Here is a 5774-nt window from a genome sequence, read left to right on the forward strand (position 1 = left end):
AGGATTGTGTAGTAGTGTTGTTGGGTGTGAGGTGGTAGTGTAGAAGGGTGTGTGGTTGTGTGGTGAGGTTTGTGGTTGTGTGGTGGGGTTGTGTGGTATTGTGGTGGGGTTGTGTGGTAGTGCGGTGGGGTTGTGTGGTAATATGTTGGGGTGTGTGGTAGTGTGGTGTGTTGTAGTGTGGTGGGGTTGTGTGGCAGTGTAGAGGGGACGTGTGGTAGTGTGGTGGTGTGTGTGGTAGTGTGGTGGAGTGTGTAGTAGTGTGGTGGGGTTGTGTGGTAGTGTGGTGGGTTGTGTGCTTTTGTGGTGGGTATGTGTGGTAGTGTGGTGGGGTTGTGTGTGTTAGAGTGGTGGGGATGTATGGTAGAGTGGTGGGGGTGTGTGGTAGTGTGGAAGGGTTGTAGTATTGCGGTGGGGTTTGTAGTAGTTTGGTGGGGGTGTGTGGTAAAGTGAAATGGTTGTGTGGTAGTGTGGGTAGTGTGGTGGGGGTGTGTGGTAGTGTGATGAGGGTGTGTGGTACTGTGGTGGGGTTGTGTAGTATTGTGGAGGGATGTGTCATTGTGTGGTGGTGTGTGTGGTTGTGTGGTGAGTATGTGGAAGTTTGGTGGGGTTGTGTGGTAGTGTAGTTGGGGTGTGTGTTAGTGTGGAGGGGGTGTGTGGTAGTTTGGTGGGTTCCTTAGTATTGTGGTGAGGTGTGTAGTAGTGGTGTGGGGTAGTTTTGTAGTGTGGTGGGTTGTGTAGTAGTGTAGTGGGGTGTGTGGTAGTGTGGTGGGGTTGTTTGGTAGTGTGGTGGGTGTGTAGTAGTGTGGTGGGGTTGTGTGGTAGTGTGGTGGGGTGTGTGGAAGTGTGATGAGGTGTGTGTGTGGTAGTGTGGTGGGGTGTGTGGTAGTGTGGTGGGGTTGTGTGGTAGTGTTGTGGGGGAGTGGTCCTGCACTTCTTAAAGAAGTGCAGGACCAATGGGGCTGTGGTGGGCCTGCGGGCCGCTCCAAGCAACAGCCTGGTGGACCAAGCTCTCACAAGTCAAGCCTGGCCTCGGGCCGGGCTTGGGGAGTAGAAGAACTCCCAGAACCCCATCAAGCAGGTATCAAGCAAGAGTGTGGTAGTTTGGTGGGGTTGTGTGGTAGTGTGGTGGGGTGTGTGGTAGTGTGGTAGGGTGTGTAATAGTGTGATGAGGTGTGTGGTAGTATGGTGGGGTTGTGTGGTAGTGTAATGGGGTTGTGTGGTAGTGTGGTGTGGTGTGTGGTAGTATGATGGGGTTGGGAGGTACTGTTGTGGGTTGAGTAGTATTGTGATGGTGTTGTGTGGTAGAGTGGTGGGGATGTGTGGTAGTGTGATGGGTTGTGTGATAGAGTTGTGGGTTGTGTGGTAGAGTGGTGTGGGTTGTGTGGTACTACTGTGAGGTTGTGTGGTTGAATGGTGAGGTTGTGTGGTAGAGTGGTGGGGGTGTGTGGTAGTGTGGTGGTGTGTGTGGTAGTGTGGTGGGGTGAATGGTATTGTGGTGGGTTGTGTGGTAGTGTGGTGAGGTGTGAGGTGGTAGTATAGTGGGTTGTGTGGTAGAGTGGTGGGATGTGTGGTAGTGTGAAGGTGTGAGGTGGTAGTGTTGTGGGGTTGTGTGGTCGTGAGGTGGGGTGTGTGGTTGGGTGTGTGGTAGTGTAATGGGGTTGTGTGGTAGTGTGATGGGGTTTGTGGTTGTGTGGTTGGGTGTGTGATAGTGTTGTGGGGGTGTGTAGCAGTGTGGAGGGATTGTGTGGTACTGTGGTGGGGTGTGTGGTAGTGTGGTGGGTTTGTGTGGTAATGTGGTGGAGTTGTGTTGTAGTGTGGTGGGGTTGTGTGGTAGTGTGGTGGGGTTGTGTGGTAGTGTGGTTGAGTGTATGGTAGTGTGGTAGGGTTGTGTGGTAATGTTTTGGGGGTGTGTGGTAGTGTGGTGTGGTTGTGTGGTAGTGTGGTGTGGTGTGTGGTAGTGGGGTGGGGGTGTGTGGTTGTGTGGTGGGGTGCGTGGTAGTGTGGTGGGGTGTATAGTAGTGAGGTGGGTTTTTTGGTAGTGTGTCGTGACGCTGAACCCCGGTTCATTCCGAACACAGCGATTACACAACACATAACACCTTGTCTCAGCAACCGTTACTACCACCGGATACTCCTACACACACCAGACCCTTGAGGCGTACCACTAGGTTTGTACTGGAACACAATGCGTGAACATATGGAAGGTATTTAAAGGCCGTCGGGTTTTGTCATTTAATTACAAAGAATAGACTCTGCCAAATAATAACATATTAACATACTCTATTAGGTCAATACACTTCCAATACCCATAGACCACTTGACCTCCGCAGTCACCATCCACACTTGTAACTTCCGCCTAAGTCCCTAATACAGAATGATTACTACAACGCTCCACACCCGGTTAGTCTGTCATTCAATACTCACATACTGCAGACTTAACTTGGTCACTAAGATCACATCAGGTTCTCGCATAGCTGTCTGCTACACTTCGCTGCTGCCACAAACGGAGATCCAGAGGACTTCTCAGTTCAACTCCCACAATCAGACTGGTTCCAATTAGCTATCTACCTCAACCATTTCACCCGGCCTCTCAAGGAAGGTAAAATCCGATTAACCTTATCCCTAGAAGCGGTAATCTTGTTCCTAGAAGCCTGAAGAAGAAGAATTCCTCTTTCCAGGAATTATTAATTTGGCTAAGTAGCTGCGGTCTTAATCCCTTGACCTTTCTTAGATATGTGATCTATAGTCTGTCTACATAACATGTAATTCCAATCATCATTCGTTAAGTGTTGTAGTAATGATCCTCTAGCTAATAATTCCTACTAACTTGTGGATTACAACAAGTGTGGAGGGGTGTGTGGTAATGAAGTGGGGTGTGTGGTAGTGTGGTTGGGAAGTGTGGTAGTGTGGTGGGGTTGTGTGGTAGTGTGGTGGGGTGTGTGGTAGTGTGGTATGGTGTGGTGTAGTGTGGTGGGGTGTGTTGTAGTATCGTGGGGTGTGTGGTAGTTTGGTGGGGTGTGTGGTAGTGTAGTGGGGGTGTGTGGTAGTGTGGTGGGGTGTGTGGTAGTGTGATGGGGTGTGTGGTAATGTGGTGGGGTGTGTGGTAGTGTGGTGCGATTTGTGGTAGTGTGGTATGGTGTGTGGTAGTGTAATGGGGTTGTGTAGTAGTGTGGTGGGGTGTGCTATAGTGTGGTAGTGTGATGGGGTGTGCGTAGTGTTGTTGGTTTGTGGAAGTGTAGTGGTGGTGTGTAGTAGTGTGGTGGGGTGTGTAGTATTTTGATAGGGGTGTGGGGTAGTGTGGTGGGGGTGTGTGCTAGTGTGATGGGGTGTGTGGTAGCGTTGTGGGGTGTGTGGTAGTGTGGTGGGGGTGTGTTGTAGTGTGGAAGGGTGTGTGGTAGTGTGGTGGGGTTGTGATGTAGAGTGGTGGGGATGTGTGGTAGTGTTGATAGTTGTGTGGTAGTAGTGTGGGGTTGTGTTGTAGAGTGGTGGGGTGTGTGGTAGTGTGTTGGGGTTGTGTGGTAGTGTGGTGGAGTGTGTGGTAGTGTGGTGGAGTTCTGTAGTATTGTGGTGGGATGTGTAGTAGTGTGGTGTGGTTTAGAGTGGTAGTGTGGTGGGGTTGTGTGGTAGTGTGGTGGGGGTGTGTGTTAGTATGATGGGGGTGTGTGGTAGCCTTGTGGGGTGTATAGTAGTGATGTGGGGTTTTTGGTAGTGTGGTGGGGTTGTGTGGTAGTGTGGTGGGGTTGTGTGGTGGGGTTGTGTGGTAGTGTGGTGGGGTTGTGTGGTGGGTTGTATGGTAGTGTGGTGGGGTGTGTAATAGTGTGGTGGGGTGTGTGTGATAGTGTGGTGCGGTTTATGGTAGTGTGGTGGGGTGTGTTTCAATGTGGTGGGATGTGTGGTTTTTTGGTGGGGTGTGTGGTAGTGTAGTGGGATTTTGTGGTAGTGTGGTGGGGTGTGTGTTAGTGTGGTAGGGTGTGTGGTAGTGTTATGGGGGTGTGTGGTAGTGTGGTGGGGTGTGTGGTAGTATTATGGGGTTGTGTGCTAGTGTGGTGGAGCTGTGTACTCACCTAGTTGTGCTTGCGAGGGTTGAGCTCTGGCTCTTTGTTCCCGCCTCTCAACCGTCAATCAACAGGTGTACAGATTTCTGAGCCTATTGGGCTCTATCATATCTACACTTGAAACTGTGTATGGAGTCAGCCTCCACCACATCACTTCCTAATGCATTCCATTTGTCAACCACTCTGACACTAAAAAAGTTCTTTCTAATATCTCTGTGGCTCATTTGGGCGCTCAGCTTCCACCTGTGTCCCCTTGTGCGTGTGCCCCTTGTGATAAATAGCCTGTCTTTATCTACCCTATCAATTCCCTTCAGAATCTTGAATGTGGTGATAATGTCGCCCCTAACTCTTCTGTCTTCCAGCGAAGTGAGGTTTAATTCCTGTAGTCTCTCCTCGTAGCTCATGCCTCTCAGCTCGGGTACTAGTCTGGTGGCAAATCTTTGAATCTTTTCCAGTTTAGTCTTATCCTTGACGAGATATGGGCTCCATGCTGGGGCTGCATACTCCAGGATTGGCCTGACATATGTGGTATACAAAGTTCTGAATGATTCTTTACACAAATTTCTGAATGCCGTTCGTATGTTGGCCAGCCTGGCATATGTCGCTGATGTTATCCTCTTGATATGTGCTGCAGGAGACAGGTCTGGCGTGATATCAACTCCCAAGTCTTTTTCTTTCTCTGACTCCTGAAGAATTTCCTCTCCCAGATAATACCATGTATTTGGCCTACTGCTCCCTGCACCTATCTTCAATATATTACATTTGGTTGGGTTAAACTCTAACAAACACTTCTTCGACCATTCCTGCAGTTTGTCTAGGTCTTCTTGAAGCCTCAAACAGTCTTCTTCTGTCTTAATCCTTCTCATAATTTTGGCATCGTCCGCAAAAATTGAGAGAAATGAATCTATACCCTCCGGGAGATCATTTACATATATCAGAAACAAGATAGGACCTAGTACAGAGCCCTGTGGGACTCCACTGGTGACTTCACGCCAATCGGAGGTCTCACCCCTCACCGTAACTCTCTGCTTCTTATTGCTTAGGTACTCCCTTATCCACTGGAGCACCTTACCAGCTACACCTGCCTGTCTCCCCAGCTTATGTGCCAGCCTTTTATGCGGTACTGTGTCAAAGGCTTTCCGACAATCCAAGAAAATGCAGTCCACCCAGCCCTCTCTTTCTTGCTTAATCTGTGTTACCTGTTCATAGAATTCTATTAAGCCAGTCAGGCGAGATTTACCCTCCCTGAACCCATGTTGTCGATTTGTCACGAAGTCCCTTCTCTCCAGATGTGCTACCAGGTTTTTTCTCACGATCTTCTCCACCACCTTGCATGGTATACAAGTTAAGGACACTGGCCTGTAGTTCAGTGCCTCTTGCCTGTCGCCCTATTTGTATATTGGGACCACATTCGCCGTCTTCCATATTTCTGGTAGGTCTCCCGTCTCCAGTGACCTACTATACACTATGGAGAGTGGCAAGCAAAGTGCCTCTGCACACTCTTTCAGTATCCATGGCGAGATCCCTTCTGGACCAACAGCCTTTCTAACATCCAGGTCCAGCAGGTGTCTCTTGACCTCCTCTCTCGTAATTTCAAACTCTTCCAAGGCCGCCTGGTTTACTTCTCTTTCTCCTAGCACAGTGACCTCACCTTGTTCTGTTGTGAAGACCTCTTGGAACCTCTTGTTGAGTTCATCACACACCTCTTTGCCATTCTCT

This window comes from Procambarus clarkii, chromosome 51 (genome assembly GCF_040958095.1).
Source record: "Procambarus clarkii isolate CNS0578487 chromosome 51, FALCON_Pclarkii_2.0, whole genome shotgun sequence".
In the NCBI taxonomy this organism is placed as follows: domain Eukaryota; kingdom Metazoa; phylum Arthropoda; class Malacostraca; order Decapoda; family Cambaridae; genus Procambarus; species Procambarus clarkii.